The following is a 13,480-nucleotide window of genomic DNA, read 5'->3' on the forward strand; positions in this document are numbered from 1 at the left end:
TCAGTCTGATCCAGCAGGGCCTTTCTTATGTTCTTATGTTCTTAATGACCCTTGCAACTAGGATACGGGCCCTCTGATGGAGGATGAGTGTGTGTACCCAATGGAACAAAGTGCAGGATTACAAGGCCATTTCAGGTAGCGAAACCGGCACGGGGGCAGCATTAAATCCCCTCTCCCCGTGCCATCGTCCCAGTCAAAATGGGGGGGGGGCAAGTTGCCTGCTTTTGATTGCATTAAAAATGCCTTAGAGCTCATTTGCGGAACTCCAAGCATCTTGTCCAGTTTAGTCTAAAGAGACAGCGGAGTGGCTGCTCAGTTACTATGAGCCAAGACAGCCTCTATGTGTAGAAGCGGATAGATCACGATGGGTAGCCGTGTTAGTCTGTCACTAGCAGTAGAAAAGAGCAAGAGTTCAGTAGCACCTTAAAGACTAACAAAATTTCTGGCAGAGTATGAGTTTTCGTGAGCCACAGCTCACTTCTTCTATGTGTAGAAGCAGAATGCCAAAGAACGCTGGGTTACTCTGTATACATACCCAAGGGGGATGTGTTCCCAGGCTAGGGAGGCCCCACTATAAGGCCCTCTTGTGGCCATACACTGTATTTATTGATTAAATTTATACCCTCCTTTTCTCCCCTACGGGGACCCAAAGTGACTGACATCATTCTCCTCTCCTCCATTTGATCCTCACAACAACTTTGCGAAGTGGGTTAGGCTGAGAAGGTGTGACTGGCCCAAGGTCAGCCCACGAGCATCAATGACAGAGGGGCATTTGAACCTGGGTCTCTCAGATACTAGTCCGAGACTGTGACCACTATGCCACCCTGCCTCTCTATACACTGTGGGCTCAGTCGACACATCCCAAAGGCTTTGTGTTTGTGAGGGAACAGCAGGAGGGCTTTCATGGTGGGGGCAAAAGAGGAGAACCACCATTGATCCCCTCAGTGGACGCATTCCCAGGCTTTGGAGGGTGGGGAGGGTGGGGCTTGGGGCTGCAAAGGGGCAAGGGGATTCATGACCTCCTCTCCTGGTATGTCCCCCAAAGAGCCTTACGCTCTACCAACAATAATCTGCTGGTGGTCCCCGGCCCGAAGCGTGTGCGGCTGTCCTCAACAAGGGCCAGGGCTTTTTCAGCACTGGCCCCAGCCTGGTGGAATAGTTTTCTTGGTGACATCAGGGCCCTGCAGGATTTTAAGGAGCTCTGCAGGGCCTGTAAAGTGGAGCTATTCCACCAGCCCTGTAACTGAGGGCAGCCATGAGTGGATCCATCATTACTGGCCTCCCCATCTCCCCCCGCCCCCACTCTTGGCATCTGTGGGGGGTTGACTTGCCATAACACAGTTACACTGTGGCGTCTGAGTTGTTTTAAGGCCATCTGGTTTATGGTTTTAATATGTGGTTTAAAATTATTGTTCTATGGTTTTATGTATTTTAAAGGCTGTTACCCGCCCTGAGCCTGGCGTGCCGAGAATGAGGATGGGCTACAAATTTGAAAAGACAAACAAACAAATAAATAATAAATGGGGAGTCACAGTCGTCACAGATGCCAGACAAGCTGCCTGTAGGGTCCCCATCCCCACCCACACGACCCATGCCAACTCCACCAGTGGGGGCAAGATGGACGAAGTCAGGCACACAGTAAACACAGCCCAATGCGTCCATGCTTGTTTATTAAAACTTGTTTATTAAAACTTTTCTGCAGTTCTGCAGCTTTACCACTCTGCACCATAGGGCCACCATAGAAGCCTGTTAAGCCTGGCTGTCTCCCTTGGTGCATGTGGCAAAGTACCTTCACCTCCATTTGGTGTGGCCTCTTAAACTTGACATAAGTTAGGGCATCAGGAGCTCTCAATCCATCTAGGGTAGGCTGGAATATTTGCTAGACTTTTAAAACACGTATCCAGATAAAGAACCACGGGGCCTTCCTTTTCCACCTCCTGAGGGGCAAAACGTAGGAATCTGGCCTGTCTTAGAAATTCAGATCCAGCCAAGAATTCCTCCACCTTCTCTTTGTGGCTTGGTAAAAATGCAGTCAGTTAGGCAGGTTGACCACTATCTATGAGACATCAATTGCATAAAAAGGGGTAGAGGAATATGCTTTATTTATACTTAAAACCATTTATTTTAAACAGGGAAACCAACCTGTTTCACCAGATTTGAGGCCACCGCTCATGTGGAGGAGTGGGGAATCAAACCTGGGTCTCCAGATTAGAGGCCACTACTCTTAACCACCACTCTTAACCACTACACCACACTGGCTCTCAACTATTGAGAAGAAGGCATATAACACGAGCACTAAATGCAGTTCTCTTTCCCTAGATATAAAACGTCTCTCTCCGTTGTGGTGGATTAAGAGGGAGAAAGTTAAAAAAAAGATAAATCTTCAGGCTGAGAGGGAGAAGAAGTGGGGGCCACCTTCATCCTCCTATAGCAGGGGTGGGGAACGTCAGGCCCGGGGGCTGTATAAGGCCCGCGAAATCATTTGGTCTGGCCCTTCATGGGTCCTGGCAGCTCTCTAGCTCAGAAGGATTCTGCCCTGCCTGAATCTCTTGGGCCCAGCTGGGGACAGCAGAGCTCAAAAGCAAGTCGCTCTATTTGGCAGACACTCGGAGCTGTCTCCGGTCCTGCCTCTTGCCTAAATGTTTGACCAAATATAGCAGGCTAATTTTTAAGTTGATAATTTTGTATGGCCCCCCGAATGATGTTATAAATATCCAAATGGCCCTTGGCAGAAAAAAGGTTCCCCTATAGAATACAAACTGCAAGCTTGTGCAGCCTCAATTTTCCTCAGGGTCATGCAGGGAAGGGAGAGGGGATTTAACCCCTCACTAGTTTTTGCCAGCTGAGATCCCCTCCTTTTTATTAACATTTTAAAGAGGGAAAGGACACATCCCATAAAAACACAACTTTTCCTCTTTAATGTGCTCATTAACCAGCATGGAGCCAGCGTGGTGTAGTGGTTAAGAGCGGTGGTTTGGAGCAGTGGTCTCTGATCTGGAGAACCGGGTTTGATTCTCCACTCTTCTACATGAGTGACGGAGGCTAATCTGGTGAACTGGATTTGTTTCCCTACTCCTACACACAAAGCCAGCTGGGTGACCTTGGGCCAGTCACATTCTCTCAGCCCCACCCACCTTGCAGGGTGTCTGTTGTGGGGAGGGGAAGGGAAGGTTTCCGTAAGACGGTTTGAGTCTCCCTTAAGTGGTAGAGAAAGTCGGCATATAAAAGCCAACTCTTCTTCTTCTAACAAACACATCACTTGCAGTTCTTCTAGCCCGAAAGCTAACCAGAGAAAGTTTTTGATAGTCTTCATCCTACTTAGGAAGTCTGTCTTACCATAACATTTCCTCCACCCCAAAGTTGTATATTTTCCACCTGTTATGGGGATCAGGCTTCATTGAACCACTATTTAACCCTGGCAAAATCCAGTAGGTTACCACCATTTCTACTGGCCCCAATCCTATGCCTTTAATGACAGGTCAATGTTAGTAAATCAGAAATGGAGCTTATCCTTGCAGGGAGGTAACGTGAGTCAGGATGTTCTTAAAGACGTAGAGTTGGGACAGTCAAATAAGGTGGCAGTTTTGCACCCCATCTCTCATGGACAGACATCTGCTCTTCGGTTGCTTTGCCATCACTGATCTAGATTTCACTGATCATACCAGGGGAGGGGTTGTGGCTCAGAGGGACAGCAACTGCTCTGCATGCAAAAGTTCCCAGGTTCAATCGGCAACATCTCCAGCTGAAAGGATCAAGTAACAGGTGACGTGAAAGGCCTCCACCTGAGACCCTGTCTGACAATTTTGACCTGACTGGATCAGTGATCTGAGCCTCAATATAAGGCAGCTGCAGGTGTTCCTGTGTGTGCCCAACCCCTGCAGAGCTCTGAGCGTGTCCCAGAAAAGAGTCTGAGAACTCCGAGGTTCGTCTCCAAGCCAAATCTGCTCCTGCTGTGATTTTTCTGCCATATCGCAGTGACTTCACAGTCTGCTTCTTTCTGGGATGAAGTGTTCATGTGCCGAACAAAGATCAAGCCAGAGCATTCTCCTGCTGAAGAATGTCTCCGATATTCCTGACCTTCTAATAATGAACTCAAAGCCCCAGAAACAGATGTATTTCCATGGTGGGGGTTCTGCCAAACTTTCAGTCGTGTCTAGCATGCACCACGAAATGAATAGCTTGCTAACTCTCTGTGACAAATTCCAGAAATAACTTTAGCAGACCTCTTTTTGAGACATGACTTTCCAGGTTGGCCGAGCGATCTGCAGAGGATTCAGCTCAGCGCTTGCGTGCTCACGTTCCTTCCTCGTAAACTTTCCTGCAGAAGCCTTCGGCTGAAGACTTGGCTCCCTTTGAAATGTCTTCATTGGGAACCTGTTCCAGTGGAAAGACGAGAATGAGCCCTATAATATTGTTTCCGAGTATTGGCATTTGAACCCTGCCAAGATTCTAAATAACCTACCCTATTTTTGTCAGGATTCATACAAATGAGCTGGACGATTCCTAAGAGACTGATAAATCCGGACAAATCGTGATGTAACTTTGAAAGCATGATGGGGCAGGCACCTGAAGAGAATCAACATCTCTCCTGCCAGACTCTGACAACAGGGGAGCCCCCAGGAGAGAACCTGGGCCTTTGCTGCCAACTCAAAGGGAAATCCAGCACGGAGAGTCCCCATGAGGCCCATTAGAGATGTGGGGGTGGGGTGGGGGAGCAGGGGAATTCTTGCACAGCTCATCTTAGCCTATTGCGGGAATTACAACTGGATCCCCATAACTGTTTCCTGCATTTTCTGATACTAAAATCAGAATGTTTGGCTTCAGGAGCTTGCAAGATATCCCCCTCCCCCGGCTTTAAGCGTTACTCTTGGGCTATTTATGCAGGGTTGATTTTGATGCTCGCTCAAAACTCCTTTTTAAAACCCGACCTTTAAAATGCCTATTCACGGTCCTGATACAAGAGGAGAAAGTCAAACAAATTCCACCCCCCCACTCGCCCGCTCCTTCATTCCTTCGTTTGCATAGTCATTAGCAATCATTGTTTGCATAGCTAACCCACGGCTGTGATTCTTCATGCTTCCTTGAGTGGATGCTTCGAGGCGGGGACGGAGCAAATAAAAGTTGTGTGAAAGGGGCTCTTAAGAAATGCGAAGCAGGTATGCGCCAGCTTTGCAGTGACTTCTGAAATGACGGTTCAGTGTGAAAAACTAAAAAAAATATATGCAGGGCACTTCAGCCTGGACCGCGTTGCTAATTACCAAGCATAAACGGCCTTGATGAAGAGAACAAATGTCAAAATTCATTGGAAAAGAAGGACATTCGTTTTGGGGGACTTGCTGTGTGTGTGTTCCTTTTTGTATATCCAGCCTAGTGAGGCACCCTGTTCTTCAGTGGTCCGCCGCCCCCCCGCCCCCAGTGCTTCCCAAGGTTGCAGATGATAGAGTTGCCTTAATGCCGCATTTCCTATTGGATTATCTCCTGCCTCACACTGAAGCTTTCCACACAGCTTGGATGCTCTTAGGAAGAAGATTCCTGCTTCCACAAAGATTCGTGGTACCTCTGAGCACCTCCTAAGTCTGCTTTCTTTCCACACCTGCTTTGCTGCAGTCTTTTTGGAAAGATGTCATCTTCTGGTCACTAGGGGTGTGGAGGGGGGAGGTAGTTGTGAATTTCCTGCGTTGTGCAGGGGGTTGGACTTGATGGCCCTGGTGGTCCCTTCCAACTCTATGATTCTATGATTCTATGTCAGCAAAGCTGGGTGGGGGCTGCCACAGATATGGGAAAGTCCAGATCTTTCCTGGTCTCACCCCCACTGGGGCCATTTTCCCTACCCTGGTCCCAGTAGAATCCAGGGTCTCCCATGGATTTTGCTTATGGGACCAAAGGTGAAGTTTGCTGAGAGACAATTGCAGAGCCACCCAAAGCAGACTTATACCCTTCCAACTCCACTGAAGTAGATGGGCTCAGAAAGGTCTCGTTCTGCTAAGGATGGCACTGTAATTCCATAAATGAATACATATAAGCACAGATGAATGCTTGATAGCATTTTTTTTTTCTGAAGAATTACTGGAATGCGCTGAGAGACAGAATGACCCTTTGGAACATAACCCCAGTGGAATTAACATCTCTCAAAATACTGTCCTGACAAGACAGTTTTGGGAGACAGATAATTTCATAAATTCAAGGACAGAATTCTGTAGGTATGTGCTATTTATCTAGTACATTTCCTTTGTGTCCTTTCTCCCAGGAGCTCTGTACGTCTGGCGAAAGCTGTTATCTCCCACCCTTTTGTCCATACGACAGCCCTGTGAGGTAGGTTAGTCTCAGAAAGAGAAAGTGGTTGCCCTGAGGTCACCCTACAAGTTTCACAGCACAGCAAGGATTCACACCCAGGACTCAGAATGGCTCCCAGTGAGATTAACGGCTCGAAAAAGCCTTTGCTTACGTGGCCAAATATGTGAATCTCACTTGGAGACAAGCAATTCAGCAGATGAGAAGATGGGCTGAATATTAAAGCCCTACTTGGCTTGGAGCCGGGGCATCTGGAGGACCATCTTCTTCTCCCCTAGGTCCCTGCCTGGGAATTAAGATCACAGGGAGAGGCCCTCCCGACTGTCCCACCAATCAGAGAAGCATGTTTGGTGGGTCCATGAGAGAGGGCCTTTTAAGTGGTAGCCCCGTGGTTATGGAAGGTGCACCTGCCCCCCCCTCACTGTCAACTTTTAGAGGGCAGCTGATGATGGTTTTATTTGGGACCACATTTGATTAATTTACTAGCAGTCCTAAACTGTGATTTTAATTTTTGTGTGTGGATTTTATGTATCTTGTTTTATGTTTTTTACCTATATTATAAGCCATCTTGAACTTGGGAAAGAAGAAAGGCAGCTAATAAATGTTTTAAATAAATAAATAAAATATTGGGTGTCCTTATTTGGTATAATTTTTTTAATTTTAACATAGGGATTCCGTTGTGCATAGGTGTAATGCCCTGTGACTTTTGATTAAGGTGGCAGTCCCTAGAGATTACCTTGGAAACAACCAATCCCCTTTGCTTTCGTGTCACAATCTCCAGTGGGGTGCCCATGGGCGCCATGTTGTCTGTTGGTGCCTTCTTCCCCAAAGAGTGACTCGTGGCTTCCCTCCATCTCACTGGAGCAGGAAATGCTTCAGGAAAACCCGGGAGGTGTCACCTTTGTGTCTGTGAGGTGCACCCATTCAGAAGCGACGGCCTCCCTGGTAGGACAATGCTTGGACTGGAACCTCCCAATGTTCGGACTGGTCTCAGCCCATGTGGCAGCCATTTGCGGTGGTGCCCAAATTCCAAGAGCGTCCACAGGCTCAGAATGTTTGGGCCCCCTGCTTAGAGCTCTCCTGTGGTCCCTTGGGAAATCAGTGCCTTCCTGTAGTTATTCAGAAGGAACCAGTTCACCCCAATAGCCGTTCTCTGTCATCCCTTCTAGCATCACTTTGAATACACATCTGTGCTGTTTTAGTAAATTTAAATGTTTACTAGTTACAGCAAGCCTAAGAAAGGAATCATATTGCAAACTGATGCATCGTTCATTGTGTGTGAAAGCACTTGGTGCCCAGGGTTGCCAACTTTGGATTGGGAAATTCCTGGAGGCTTGGGAATGGAGCCTGGGGAGAACTGAGGGGAGGAACCTCAACAGGGTTTAATGCCCCAGAGCCCACCCTCCAGAGCAGCCATTTTCTCCAGGGGGACTGATCTCTGCAGTCTGGAGATCAGTCGCCATTCCAGGACATCTCCTGGTCCTACCTGGAGGCTGGCAAACCTTTGCTTTCTGACGGGCTGAATTGTGCAGAGCATGAGCACTGATGGGGGTTGTGAATACTCTAGCATATGTCCAGTCAGCAAAATGTCACATCCTGAAAGAGATTGTTCAAGATGTGTGTTGAGACAGGGCATGAGAAGCCCCAATCACCAAACAGGTGGAAGCCACCAAAATCCACGGCAGGAGTCTGCTTGGGTCAGCTTCCCAATACCCAGAGTGTTGTGTGAACGAGTCAAAACAGGCTGCTGCACTCTAGACTCAAAGCATAAGTAAACCTTTTCCACTGGAAAAGTGACTTGCTTGAAAAAACTTATCACTGAAAGAAAGAAAATCCAAAGTTCATTGCAATACAAACGGAGCATCTTTTGCTGAAGCGCCAACCACCCCACGATTCCTCCTGTATATCGACAATTGCAGTTCTGACAATCCAAAGCATAGTTACTCCACAGTAAGGAATGAAATGTTCTATCAGTAAAACAGGATCTCTCCTAGGAAATGTTCCCATAAAAATACTTCATATGGATACAAAACTGGGCATTGTGTGAGTGCAGTTATGATGGTTTTATACATTGAAGATCTCTGCTGGTTTGCATCCTCCATTTGTCTGTCTGGCGAAATGACATTTTTTGTGAAACCATCTGCTCCCCAACAGAAAGAGAGAAGGGGTCGATTAATCATTCCCAGATTAATCCCTGCAAAGCTCCACACATGATTAAATCCCGAATGCAAACAGCAAAGCCACTGAAATCCTGATGCAGACGAGAGAACAGGCCAAGCCAGCAGCCCATGACGTCTCAGAACATAAAGAGGCAACTTTGTCAAATGATTAGCTGAACACATTGGGAAGGAAACGTGAGACAGCTCCGGACAAGGAAACAGTCGCTTCGGCTCTTCCCGAAGGGAAAAAAGCAAAAGGAAATTGACATTCTTGACTTTAGAGGCTTCTCAAATAAACCCATCTCTGCCTCTTTGCATACCAGACAGACGTGGGTGCTCTTGACGGATCCAGACCCAGGAATGACTAATTGCAAAATCAAGATAGGAAATAATAGATGCAGAAGCCCGTCAAGAAAGTGCTGTGAGGCAGATGGTGGCAAATGCGTCTGTTGAGACAGCCGTAGAGATGTACCCTTCGAAGCTTGTTGGCTTCGTAGGATGGCACTGTGAATGCCTTCACAGAGTGGGAAGGGACATAGGCGATTAAGGTTGCCAACCTCCAGGTGGTGGCTGGAGAACTCCAGCTATTACAACTGATCTCCAGGCGACAGAGACCAGTGCCCCTGGAGAAAATGGCCACTTTGGAAGGTGGACTCTATGAAGCGTTGCCAGGTTCCCCCTGGCCACTGGTGGGGGATGAGGGGTAGGGTTGCCAGATCCAGGTTTGGCAACTCCTGGAGGTTTGGGGATGGAGTATGGAGAGGACAGGGACCTCAGCGGGGTACAATGCCATACAGTCCACCCTCCAAAGCATCCGTTTTCTCCAGGGGAACTGATCTCTGTACTCTGGAGACTGTTTTCTTGAATCTGATTTGATTTTGTCTGCTTGATCGTAATGGCCTTTGGCTGTATACAATAAATCTGTACCTGTACTCTGGAGATGAGCCGTAATTCTGGGGGGTCCCCCAGGTCCCACCTGGAGGCTGGCATCCTTAACTCTAAGGCATTATATCCTGTTGAATTCCCTCTCCTCTCCAAACTCCCCATGCCCCAAATCTCCAGGAATTTCCCAGCCTGGAGCTGGCAACCCTAAGGAGGTCACTAGTCCAACCCCCTAATCCAGGACTCCCCAAACCTTTTGAGCCTGAGGGCACCTTTGGAATTTTGACATTGTGTGTTGGGGGCACCCAGGAAATGGCTGCCAGAAAATGGCTGGTGTAGGAGGCAGAGCCCACCACAGATGGGTTCCCACAGCTGAACTTCAGCCACCCGGCGCAGACCCTGGTGCTGTGGGGGCCGCTGCTGCCAAAGCAACGTTTTAAAAATCTGCACAGCCAACCAAAGTTCCAGTAACCAACCAGCAGCCTTCAGCTCCTGAAACTCCATGGGAAGAGAAGGATAGGGAAACGTTTGGGAAATATCCTCTCTCCCCCACTATGGGAGGAGGGTGAGCCCCTCTGACCCCCTCAGCCCTTGGCCCGGCTTTGCATCTCTGCTGGTGCGCAGGAGGCCAGGGCCTTGGCACCGGGGCCATTTGCCCAGGGCTTCTTTCGGAGCCCACATCGTGAGTGCTTGGCCAGACCTGGCCTCCTCCTCCTCTCTGCCCCCTGGTTGCCTTCCCCAGCCCTGAAGATCTCTACGTGGTTCCAGATTTCAGAAGTAATGAGGACGTTGAAGTGCCTCTAAGCGTGCACAGAGCGCTTCTCTCATACTGCTGAGTGGAGAGTGACCAAAGGACTTTGCCTTCTGAAATGGCTGTGCTGTCAGCCCGTTCTGAGCCAGAGGAGGTGAGCCTGCTTGGTGTAACAAAGTCCCTTGGATCGGCCCTGGATCTTGCCCCAGTTCAAGCAAGACTTTCAGATCAGCCCATGTGGCTTCCGTGCAGGCTTGAGCCTCTCTTGCTAGAGAAATGGTTTTCTCTGGCTGCTGTTGCCCCTGCCATCTAGGGCATGCGAACCACAGATACAGTTCTTGTAGTGTCTGTGCAACCATCAGAGGTAAGAAGAAGAAGAAGAGTTGGTTTTTATCTGCCGACTTTCTCTACCACTTAAGGGAGACTCAAACCTGCCCCTCCCCACAACAGACACCCTGTGAAGGAGGTGGGGCTGAGAGAGCTGTGACTAGCCCAAGGTCACCCCACCCAGGAGTGGGGAATCAACCCCAGTTCTCCAGATCCGAGCCCACTGCTCCAAACCAACGCTCTTAACCACGACACCACGCCGAGCAACAGTCCTTGCTGAGCCACTTGCCCCGCTTAATGGTTCCAGCAGCCCCCGAGGAGCTTTATATGTCCAGCTGTCCTTTGTCAACGACAAATTGTCGCTGTTTTTTGTGTTGAATATATGCTATATGGTAATTTATGGACCTAATAGGTATCTAAAGCCATCTGCACATAACAAAATATGTATTTTATCATAGTAATTGTTGAACTGAAATACAATTAAAAAGAAGTATATTAATAGTGAAATAATTATTATTTCCTTTAAAAATTTTGGGGGCCCCCAAGAGAGTGGGGCCCTAAGCTATAGCTTGTTTAGCTTATACATAAATCCAGCACTGGGAGGGGAAGGGGAGGTGATTGTAAGCAGGTTTGAGTCTCCCTTAAGTGGTAGAGAAAGTCGGCAGATAAAAACCAACTCTGGCTGCGGGGCGCCGAATCCAGCTGTTCCTCCCGGGCCAGGCGCCTCTGGCGGCAGCGACCTGCAGGCGCCCCCTTGTGGGGAAGGGCGCAAAGGCCTCCCCTCTTCCCGGGGAGACGGGACCCAAGCCCAGGTGAGACGCCGGGGGGGGGGGGAACCCCGCGGGCTTATCGAGCAGCGTCCGGGACGAAGTGCTTGGGGATGCCCGCCAGGTGCGCGGCGTGCCAGCAGAACAACCCAGGCGCCCCCCGGAGCCAGCCGGCAACAAGAGCGGGAAGCCACACACAGCCGCCGTTCGTCATACCGTTGGCTTAGCAGGTGCTTGTCAGTGAACTATCCTGGGCTCTCCACCTGTTGGAGGGCAGCCTGCAAAGAGGTCCCCCACCCCCCCTGGGAAAATAGGGTTGCCAACCTCCAGGCGCTGGCTGGAGATCTCCTGCTATTACAACTGATCTCCAGCCAATAGAGATCAGTTCCCCTGGAGAAAATGGCCACTTTGGCAATTGGACTCTATGGCATTGAAGCCCCTCCCCAAACCCCACCCTCCTCAGGCTCCGCCCCAAAAACCTCCCCCCCCCAAAAGAGGGACTTTCCAACCCTATGGAAAAGACACAAGGACAGCCATGAGTCATGTCCAACCAGTGGCAGATCTACTATGAAACTAACGAAGTTTAAGCTTCAGGGCCACTTTGCCGGCCTCCTGAAGACTTTGGTGTGGGCTGCTGGCATGGCTCAGGAATGGGCTGTAAATATCCCTTTCATAGAATCATAGAATCATAGAGTTGGAAGGGACCATCAGGGTCATCTAGTCCAACCCCCTGCACAATGCAGGAAGTTCACAACTACCTCCCACCCCCCACCCTCCGTGACCCCCTAATCCATGCCCAGAAGATGGCCAAGATTCCCTCCCTCTTATCATCTGCCTAAGGTCATAGAATCAGCATTGCTGACAGATGGCCATCTAGCCTCTGCTGAAAAACCTCCAGGGAAGGAGAGCTTACCACCTCCCGAGGAAGCCTGTTCCACTGAAGAACTGCTCTAACTGTTAGAAAATTCTTCCTAATGTCTAGACAGAAACTCTTTTGATTTAATTTCAACCCGTTGGTTCTGGTCCGACCTTCTGGGGCAACAGAAAACAACTCGGCAGCACCCTCCTCTCTATGACAGCCCTTCAAGTACTTGAAGATGGTTATCACATCCCCTCTCAGTCTTCTCCTCTTCAGGCTAAACATACCCATATCCTTCAACCTTTCCTCATAGGACTTAGTCTCCAGACCCCTCACCATCTTTGTTGTCCTCCTCTGGACACGTTCCAGCTTGTCTACATCCTTCTTCAATTGCGGTGCCCAAAACTGAACACAATACTCTAGGTGAGGTCTAACCAGAGCAGAGTAAAGCGACACCATCACTTCATCTGACCTGGACACTATACTTTTGTTGATGCAGCCCAAGATCGCATTTTCCTTTTTAGCTACCGCATCACACTGCTGACTCATGTTCAGTGTTTAGTCTACTAAGACCCCAAGATCCTTTTCACACACACTCCTGCTAGGACAAGTTTCCCCCATCCTATAATTATGCATTTGATTTTTCCTGCCTAAATGCAGAACTTTACATTTATCTCTGTTAAAATGCATTTTGTTGGTTCTTGTAGGTTATACGGGCTGTGTGACCGTGGTCTTGGTATTTTCTTTCCTGACGTTTCTCCAGCAGCTGTGGCCGGCATCTTCAGAGGAGTAACACTGAAGATGTCTGCCACAGCTGCTGGTGAAACGTCAGGAAAGAAAATACCAAGACCACGGTCACACAGCCTGGATAACCTACAAGAACCAATGAACTCTGACTGTGAAAGCCTTCGACAATAAAATGCATTTTATTGGCCCAATTCTCCAGACTGTCAAGATCATCCTGTATCCAGGCTCTGTCTTCTACCGTATTTGCTACCCCTCCCAATTTAGTATAATCTGCAGATTTAATAAGCATCCCCTCTATTCCTTCATCCAAATCATTTATAAAGATGTTGAACTCTTAGACCCAAGGTTCGCCTTGGGCCTCCTGATCCCTGCATGGGCGGGGGAGCTGGCCAACCCCATGAGACTGGCCGGGTGACATTTGCAGCAGTCCAGACCAGTGGGTTTGGGAGCAACAGGAACGTTTTGTGCTTGCATCAGGGAGACCCCCCCCCCCCGCGCAACCTAGTGTTGGTGCTGCACTTGCTCTGCTGCCCCAAGCAACCTGCACTTTGAAACACCTGCAGCTGGCAGACAGGTGGGCCCTGCTTGCAGAGGGAGGTCCCAGGAGGGCGGGAGAGCAAGGCCCTTCGCCCGCTGCCTTGGGGAGGAAGGGCCGCCCCCCACCCATCCGCGGAGGAGCTCCTGGTGCAAGGCTGGG

Source organism: Euleptes europaea, chromosome 20 (genome assembly GCF_029931775.1).
Source record: "Euleptes europaea isolate rEulEur1 chromosome 20, rEulEur1.hap1, whole genome shotgun sequence".
Classification (NCBI taxonomy): Eukaryota; Metazoa; Chordata; class Lepidosauria; order Squamata; family Sphaerodactylidae; genus Euleptes; species Euleptes europaea.